The sequence below is a fragment of the Oncorhynchus masou genome, chromosome 14, assembly GCF_036934945.1.
Source record: "Oncorhynchus masou masou isolate Uvic2021 chromosome 14, UVic_Omas_1.1, whole genome shotgun sequence".
NCBI lineage: Eukaryota > Metazoa > Chordata > Actinopteri > Salmoniformes > Salmonidae > Oncorhynchus > Oncorhynchus masou.
The window spans coordinates 22,291,880-22,302,281 of record NC_088225.1 but is presented as its reverse complement, the minus strand read 5'-3'; the positions used below and the strand labels follow the sequence as shown (position 1 = coordinate 22,302,281).

General features: G+C 39.2%; 1 long non-coding RNA gene across 1 annotated transcript; it reads left to right on the top strand.

The window, feature by feature from the left end:
* Positions 1 to 203: 203 nt before the first annotated feature.
* Positions 204 to 2,895, top strand: LOC135554535 (uncharacterized). The gene is made up of 2 exons (XR_010457703.1): positions 204 to 2,181; positions 2,311 to 2,895. It is a non-coding gene; the product is annotated as an uncharacterized LOC135554535 (long non-coding RNA).
* The last annotated feature ends 7,507 nt before the right edge of the window (positions 2,896 to 10,402 follow it).

Below are 10,402 nucleotides of genomic sequence, written 5' to 3'. Positions count from 1 at the left end.
TGCGAGCCAGGCCTTCTCGCCCAACATCAGGGCCCAACAACACCAATGCTCTTGTTGTTGAATGGAATCATGACCCTGCAGCAATGTTCCAACATCTAGTGGAAAGCCTTAAAGATTCTCTGAGGGATTTTTGTGCATATCCTCCACTCTTGCACACCACTGTGTCTCTCTTGCACAATAATACACAGCTAAGTTCTCTGCTCTCTGACTAGACAGCTTCAGATACACCTTGCTGTTAGAATTGTCTCTGGTGACTTCTATCCGTCCTTCAACTCTTTTTGCATATACAGTTCCACCAGCATCACTCCATATAATATCCATTCAAGAGCTCTTCCTTCAGGTTGACGTATCCAGGCCATGTTGTAGCTACTAAAGGTAAAACCAGATCCCTTACAGGAGAGGCTGAGAGGTTCTCCATGCTTTTTCAGGACTGGACTGGAGGGAATGTCCTCCAGACTCTGACTATACACCCCTAATAGAGAAAAGAGAATGAAGACAATAAATGACAAATATGTTAATTCAATGGATATAAGAATGATTTCTATTCGTAAAATAATTTGTTCCAATAAATTTCTAGATTGAGAACATACTGCAGAAGCCCAGCAAGCCCAGGAGGAGGTGAGGTTTTCCTGTCATCTTTTCAGGATGGAAGACAATTCACCTATTGGAGGAAAAATCATATAAGTACACAAACTTGTGAGACAGTATTTGCATGACAACCATGATTGGATAGTAGCATGTCACATTCATATACAAGGGGTTTCAAGGCAATAAATACATTTTAAAACAAAGTCAGACATCAGTGATCACTGTCAATCAGCAAACATTTTCTGTACTGTTTAAACAATAAATGAAATGTTTTTTTCTTCTTCACGTCTCAAATTCGAACATTATGTTTCATGTATTAAGAAGAGTCATGAAATAGTTGATATCAAATCATATTACAACAGCACAAAAAAACAATATTTTAAAAAACAATAACGAACAACAAGTAATGTACCCTAAAATGTATTCTCATTGTTTCAATGTCACATGGTCAACAACTTTCACCAAACTACTTCACTTAGATGGCTAAACTTCACTCAATGACTTTTTCAATTTATAATTTTTCATTTTCTCCCATATCTGCAATACATCACTGTTGTGTGTTGTTTTTAAATGTGTTACTCGACTTTTACATTTATACATTGGTTCTTTTTTAGGGTTAATCAAGATGCTATTTCAGGGAAATGCCGTTACCAGAGTGCAGGTGCATGCTGGGGCAGAAGTCATGCTTGGGTAGCTTTGAACTACTGTGCCCAATGCTCATTTTGATAGACATGACAAATAAAAACGCATTCTTGAACATATTCTCCCCAAGACATACTAAAGTATTTAGGGGGAATTTCCCAGGGCAGCTTTGAGAAACCACATTGTTCAATGCAATTCTTGAAAAGTGTGTTATATTTATTACAAACACAAACCATGAATATGGTGTGTCAATAACATTGTGTGTGATGAGTATCAGTGAATGACTGAAAATATTAAATCATGTAATGAATACAACTGCTAACAAGGTCTATAATACATATTTAATGGTGATTCAATTGATTGATTCTTTGATCCATATCACCATTTATTCAAACCAAATGCCAGTCGTGTTCATGTGGTTGAAACATTGTATGGTTACCAGCCACCAGCTGGCTAATGCAAAAAGGCAGTTTCTCCTCAGCTGAAACAAGGTAGTGAGAATTAGATCATGAAAGTGTATAGGAACAGTCCCTGCAGTCCCTGGACTACTTAAACTGTCTATCTGAATCATCAGAGATGCTAAACTGGGACCCAGAAACACCCAGGTGACAGGCTGGAGTTCAACAAAGCCTGGTGACACACAGCTGTGAGGGTCACAGGGGGGAAGAGAGGGGTGGGGTGTGTGAGAGAAACATACACAACTGTGAAAAGGAGAGCAGGGTCAGTGTGGAACTTTATGGATTATCAAACATAAACCCTTAGACTATGGAATGGATGCATTAATACTTACTTCTTATACAGTTTGACCAAAATGATGGAAAACATGCGTTTTCTGTGTGACTTAAAGCTTAATAATTATGACACAAGTAACTATATGTTTATTCCATATGTGAGACCTTACAGGAGATGGTCAGTGGTTGACCTGGCTGGACCGTCATGGAGGCTGACTGAGTGAGTTCTTCATAGTAAATACTTGTGGACAAAGAATTTAAAATGTAACTCATTACAAATAAAAATCATATTAAAGTTTTAACAAAACCAAAGCCATCGCTTATTGTTCTATCTTTCCCCCAAATCCAGAGAGACTCACAGGAGAAAGCTGCAGCCGAGATGCAGAGAACATGATTTGTGTTGAAGCTGAACTGGTGGGAGCTGCTCTCCTCTACTCCCCAGGACACAGAGGGAAGCACGAGGACTCTCAGATACAGAGAGGTTTTATAGGGACGTATTATGACACACATATAAAGCGAAGACAGTCAGGTATACAAGGACTGGGAATATCAACGCAAAATGGGGGGATATTATGTGATAACGTGTCAGTTTTTAACACTAGACTTATTGGGGATGAAACTGATATGATATGTAGTAACTCCTTAGAATGGTTAAACATTCTTTATGGGACTCAAATGACATGGGTGCTTTTTATTGGTAATCCTGTCCGTGTCCCCACTCTCTGAGGCTCTCAGGGGGAATGGAATATGAAGGGAAAAAACACATTTCCAATACAGCATGACACATATAAGTACCCACCTAACCATTATATTTATCAATTATATACTGTATGTATGTATGTATGTATGTATGTATGTATGTATGTATGTATGTATGTATGTATGTGTTTAAAGTATGGCTGAGCTTGTGCTATTAAACCATTCATCATAAATACATTTGGTTGTCTGTGTTCCATGGGGAAGTGGTTTTTGTATAGCTCTCTCACCACTACTATGAATGTGAACCCAGAGCCTGTACAGGTCAGTTTGTGTGATTCTCCAGGATTTTTAACCACTGGTCCAGACTCAGTCACCCTGAACATCTGTTGAAATACGTAGAATGTTGAAGAGGGTTTTGAAGCTAAAAGCTAATGTGTCGATTTATTTCCGTGATACGCTTATAATTAGGCTGCATATCCTCACCTGTTAGACTGTCAGTAAGAACATTCCTGTGGTAGGAAACATGGTGATCTGTGTAGTTCTCTAAAGGGAGTTGAGACAGTCCTCAGCAGAAAAAGCCTTCAACAGAGACATTAATAAAGAGGCAGGACTAGAGTATTTGCTTGAGCTCCTCCTTACTGGGAGGACCAATCACAAGAAGCTTTGATATACACCCATAGTTCACCTTTGATATTTTTATGTATCTTTATTTTACTGGGTAAGTTGAAAAACACTCTTACAACAACGATATGTGGAAGGGATGCAACGTCAAATTGCTGATTAGATCATTATGAAAGTGGATCAATGTTTCTTTACCATCTGTCACTGAAATGTACCAGAGAGAAACCATGTTCTCTGAATCAACCCTTGAAGAATATCTTTATTGAATAACATTGTAGAAAGCTGTTCAATACAGGGGATATCCAGAAGTGCCTCCTAGAACTAAGGGTCAGATCTCTGCTCTTCATGTTCCATGTGTCCCCAGATAATGGGTTTGTACAGGTCGGGCCATGGTTTGTATCATTGTGGGAATTCAAAGCACAGTAATGCACAGCTGTGTCTTCAGTCTGAAAGTGCTTCCCTTGTGGAAACACTGTGCTACTGGAAGTGTCAATTGTGTAGCTGATTTTGCTCTTAAGTGGGTCTATTATGCTGGTGCTCCCACTGCCAGTTCCGCAAACCCCATAACCAATCCACTCCATGGTTTTGCCCTCATAATGTCATATCCAGTAGTACAATACCTAGCAAGAGTATAACCATAAGTTTTACAGGAAATGGTAAAGGTGTAATGAATACTCAGGGAGAAAAAGGTGATTAACACACAGAGCGCAGCAGGTGTTTATTTCGCCTTCGCAGAAGGCAGGAATCGTGGTCACAGGCAGGCAATGGTCATACACAGGAAGGCAAACAGGCAGGTGAATCAAAACTAGGATTGAAAGGGATATCTGTTTTTTACAAACGAGCCAGGAAAAGGCTTAGTAGAGTCAAAATGAACAATACCTCACAAAGGTACAAACAGAATGAACTGAACTAAGGTGCTGATGAGACCATGTGAGTAACTAACACAGGTGAAATCAATTAACAAAAATGATAGACAGGGCTACGTTCAAGAACACAAAGAAACAGGGGTAAGTTCAAGAACACAAGGTTGACTAAGAAAATAAATACAGAACCTTACAAAAGGATTCTCCTGGACTTACAACAATTGAACCAGGCTATGTTAGTGTGATATCACAGTAAATACCTGTATGGATAAAACACACAAATATATTAACACTGTTCACAAACAACCTTAAAGATACATTAGAATTGATTATATTTCTGCCAATCCAAAAATGTGTCGAGCTTCTCCCAAATCCAGAGAGACTCACAGGATGCAGCAGCAGCAGACATGCAGGGAACACGGTTCATTTTGAAGCTGAACTGATGGGAACTCAGGACTCAGAGGGACACACACAGAGATTGTTTATATAAGGGAGAGGTGGGGAGAAAGAGAGGAAGAGAGGAGTGTGGTACAATCTGTATAGGGAGAAGAGGCAGGTGTGGGAGGAATGGGAATAGCAGTAAACCTTTCTTTCACAACTATATCAAAACCTTTCTTTGACAACGATGCCATATTTTTATATTCACTTTCTATTGTACTAAGCTAGATTGTTACTGATGAGTAATAGTTAACCACTGGGCACAGATGTCAGTTTAATAATGTCTCGTTTTGATTAACATTAGATTCAGTTGTCATCTAACATGAATTCAAATACCAACAAAAAATAACAGTTTGTGGATTTTGGTTAAAAGTTGGAAGAAAATACACATTGCAGAAATTCCTTTACATTGATGGCTTCTTGCAAATCCAATCAGTTATCCACCTTGTTTAATGTCAACAGATGGAAAAAATAATATTGTTTTAAACGAAGTGACGTGGAAACCACGTTGATTCAGACAGTTTGTGTCCAGTGGGACGACTCTTGATACTAGCAAAACCTATTGCCAATATGATTTCACCACAAGACAGAAGTGATAGTGGTCTCCAGTTTTGAATGACATTAGTAGTCAGATATGAATGTCATGGTGGTTAATAGATGATCTTGTATGTCACCAGTGATGAGTATGAGTTTCATACAGTGTGTGAACGTTTTGCTCATAATGGAAGGAAACAGATGATACACCCGTTCTACAGTATACTTTCAGGAACATTGAACTGCAACTGATAAGTCAACTAAATCTCTGTGTTTATGAGTCCCTTCACATCATCTTCCCAGAAGGTGGGGTTTTGTACAGGTCTGGTGTTGATTTGTATCACTGTGGAGGCCAGCACAATAATACACAGCTGTGTCTTCAGTCTGCAGACTCCTTTTGAAAACAATGTGATGCTGTTTTTCAGTGAATCTTTATAAGCTGTGTCTCCAGCATTATTGATATATCCAATTCACTCCAATGTTTTCCCAGCAGGCTGTCGAATCCAGAATGTAGTAACAGTAGTAACAGAAGAAGAGACCTTACAGGAGATGGTCAGTGGTTGACCTGGCTGGACAGTCAGAGAGACTGGCTGAGTGAGTTAAGAACCATGTCAAATACACAAAATAGCAACATGTTACACTTAAACTATATCAAGTCTTGTAGTTGTGTTGCAGCCAGTTTTATACTACAGGCAATTTTCTTTGTTTTGTCTTTCCTCCAAAATCCCTAGAGACTCACAGGAGGTAGCTGCCAGCAGCAGCAGACATGCAGGGAACATTGTGTGTGTTGAAGCTGAACTGGTGGGAGCTGCTCTTCTCTACTTTCCAGGACTTAGTGGGATGAACTTGGACAGACAGATACAGTTTAAGTAGGGAGAGAACCAGGTTTGCATTGACGTAAAGGGGGAGGGGATGTATAAGAGGGTTAGAAACACTGCAGGACCATCTCCACTATTACTGGACACAACCTTTACATTCTGATAACTCAGAGACCCTCTCTGTTATCTTTTTGAATGGGGGGGAATATGAAACACTACATTTAAAGCATTATTTCATACTTGTGGTGGATGAAACATATTTAAGACACTACTTTTGTTTTGACAAACTAAACTATTTAGAATCAACATCCAAATGATACTTTTTTCTTCCAATAAAATTAATTATCAGAGCCTTCATCAGTACTGGTCTTATTTTAATCATATGGAGAGAGAGAGTGCCCCCTGTTGGTGCATCAACAACACTAACACCATGTATTTAACAGGTGTAGCATTGTGTTATTATCTGATACATCATTAGAATAGTTCCTCATGTTTCCCCTTGTCATGTGTTTGTGCACATCCTTATTTCTCTACCAGATGGTTTTTGTACAGCTAATCTCATTAGTTTAACCATAGTGAATCTCTAGCACAGTAATACACTGCAGAGTCCTCTGACTTCAACTGGCTCATGTGCAGATAGAAATTACTGCTGTCCTTTGATGCAGTGAATCGGCCCTGTACTACCTGGGCATTGCTCTTGTCACTGTCAGAATAATAGTAAATGATCCATTCAAGTCCTTTTCCAGGTGCCTGGCGAATCCAGAACATATTAGTGCTCCTTAGAGTAAATCCACTACAGGCACATGTGAGTTTTAGGGATCCCCCGGGGCTCCCCTGGACTGACTGTTCAGCCTGTGTGAGTACGACCTGACAGTGGGCACCTGAGGAGGGAGAGGAATGACAGGTCAGATCAATCAAGGAATCATATCAGTATCACAGCAACACAAGTGACACTGATCAGAATAAAATCAGGAACTCACAGGAGGCAGCTGCCAGCATCAGCAGCAGAGATGCAGGGAACATGGTTTGCATTGAAGTTCAACAGGTGGGAGCTGCTCTTCTCTACTCTCCAGGACTCAGAAGGACGTACTAGGATTCTCAAATACAGAGGTTTTTATATAAGGAGGAGGGAGAGGGAGAGAAAGGAAGAGGGGCTCAGTGAAATTTGCATAAGGAGAGGATATATATTATTAATGGAAATATCAGTAGGGAAACTATGTAATAACTGTGCAAGCTATAAATACTCCAGTGTGTTGTCCATGTAATCAGACGTATACTGGAGGATAATGTTAGACAGGACTGTGATACAATGAGCTTTACACTCTGCTAATATTTTTTGTATCACAACTCAATAGTGTGAATTGTCCCCAGTCTTTATATTGGTGAATATATTTGTATTTATATCAGAACACTTAATTACGTGTCTTGTTGATACTATAGAGCTTAGATCTTCTTGTTCGGTACTGGCCACCTTCATCATGTGAATGATTAAAACATTAAAGTGTTGGATCATGAATGAGTTCATTGAACGTTTGATAGACATCAATTAGAAAACCATCAAGTCATAGCAGGAGTATAATTGACAAAGAACTCAGATACACATTTCCAGCTCCACCAATGATGGGCTTCTATTCATTTACAACAGAGATGCTTCACCACATCAAATTTGTATTTAATTTAAGGAGTCCTATTATACAATCAAACACTGTACTGCAAGAGCTGCTATAACTAGAAGGGATCTTCAGTGAGTCTACAGTAGAAGTACTACTAATACATGTATAACCAACATACTCCAAAGCTTTGCCTTCAGCTTGTCATATCCAGCGAGGGCAGTAAAGAATATTTACAAAACCCAGAGAATTAGCAGAAGATGCTGAAAGACTGTCCTCGTTTTCTAACCACTGGACCAGAATGGATGAGTTCAATATCACAGCAGACACCTGGAAGGAGGAACACACATCAATACACAGCATTGTCAGTTTTCATCAGAAATTAGAAATGATCAATTCGCAGTTGTAATAAATATCAATTTGTATGAACAGAGAAACTCACAGGATACAGCTGCCAGCAGCAGCAGCAGAGATGCAGGGAACATGGCTTGTGTTGATGCTGAGCTAGTGAGAGCTGCTCTTCGCTCCAGTTCTCGCAGAGGCCTCTAAGGACAGACAGACACTGTTTAAGTAGGGAATCAGAGGGATGGTTTGCATTGACATGTAGAGATGGTGGGAGATACAGTATATGAGAGACATTTCAGGACCTCCACCACTATTACTGATAGTACAGGAAGGCCATAAAGATCATCAAGGACAACACCCACCCGATGTTACAGGAAGGCCATAAAGATCATCAAGGACAACAACCACCCGAGCCACTGCCTGTTCACCCCGCTACCATCCAGAAGGCTAGGTCAGTACAGGTGCATCAAAGTTGGGACCGAGAGACTGAAAAACAGCTTCTATCTCAAGGCCATCAGACTGTTAAACAGCCACCACAAACATTGAGTGGCTGCTGCCAACACACTGACTCAACTCCAGACACTTTAATGATGGGAATTGATGTAAAATATATCACTAGCCACTTTAAACAATGCTACTTAATATAATGTCTACATACCCCACATTATTCATCTCATATGTATACGTATATAATGTACTCTATATCATCTATTGTATCTTTATGTAATACATGTACCACTAGCCACTTTAAACTATGCCACTTTGTTTACATACTCATCTCATATGTATATACTATACTCAATACCATCTACTGCATCTTGCCTATGCCGCTCTGTACCATCACTTATTCATATATCTTTATGTACATATTCTTTATCTCTTTACACTTGTGTGTATAAGGTAGTAGTTGTGGAATTGTTAGGTTAGATTACTCATTGGTTATTACTGCATTGTCGGAACTAGAAGCACAAGCATTTCGCTACTTTTCGCATTAACATCTGCTAACCATGTGTATGTGACAAATACATTTGATTTGATTTGAATTGAATACAACCTTTACAATGTGAAAACTCACAGACCATCTTTAGATTATATTTGTGATTGTGCCACATACAACTAAATAGCTTAGTCATAAAACTATTCGGGATACATACATCGGCAACAAAAAGTAGATAAGGAAGAATGACAAATGGTCAAAAGAAATTAAGCAGCAGCTACATTCATGTTTTTATTCTAAAATAAAACTTATAGAAGAATGATCCTCATGAACAGAAACATTACATGACACTTCAAAACATTACAGATCCTCCATCAATTAACTAAAGTATTGAGACATCAGTAAAATGAAGATAATGGGATATCTCTTGGTGTATCAACAACACTATACCAACATATCTAACAGGTGTGTTATCTCTGTGTCACTGTGTGATGACACGGTATCTGAACATTGGCCAGCTAATGTTTGTGCATACACTCGGGCAAGTACATCCTTTCTATTCCAGATGTTTTTTGTACAGCTTCTCCCATTAGTTTTACCACTGTGACTCTCTAGCACAGTAATACACTGCTGTGTCCTCACTCTTCAGACTGTTCATCTGTCAGTACAGCTTACTGCTGGAGTCATCTCTGGAGTGGGTGAATCTACCCTGGACTGACTAGGAGGAAGAGATTGGACTACTAGATGTGCCTATATAAGCAACCCACCCCAGTCCTTTCCAAGGAGCCTGTCTGATCCAACCCATCCTATATATTCTGAATGTGAAGCCAGAGGCTGTACAGGTCAGTTTGTGGGATTCTCCAGGCTTTTTAACTACTGGTCCAGACTCAGTCAGTGTCTGACCATGAACACCTGTGGAAATAGAAAGCAGAGATGTTGTTGGAGTTTAAACTAAAACCTGATGTCAACTTGTTTATTTGATAGACAGTATAAACACCTATTAGATAGACTGTCAGTAAGAATATTCCTGTGGTAGGAAAGATAGTGATCTGTGTAGTTCTCTTATGGTAATTGAGAGTCTACAGCAGAATCTTCTTTCAACAGAGACATTAATAAAGATGGAGGACTAGAATGTTTTGCATGAGCTCCTCCTTACTGGGAGGACCAATCACAATAGGCTTTGATATATACCCACAGATCACCTAGTATGAGGTCATCTTGAGATGCTCTGTTATGAAGAAGAAATCCAGCTGTTTCTGTTTCTATGTATTTATTTTACCAAGTAAATTGATGGAGAATACATTTCCATTACATCACAAACCTGAGGAGGAGTTGTAAGGACAGTTTCAGAATTAATGTACAAATTATTACTCATGAGAGTAAAGTAATACTGGTACAAGCTGCCATCATGTTGTGATGGCATGATAAAGGGGCATACTTCTTATCTGTCGGAAAGATATCAGTTTGTCTCTGTGGATGGTTTGTCCTCTGACAAATCAACTGTACATTTAGGTTTTCCTCAAGGTTCTGTTTTAGGACCACTATTGTTTTCACGATATATTTTACCTCTTGGTGA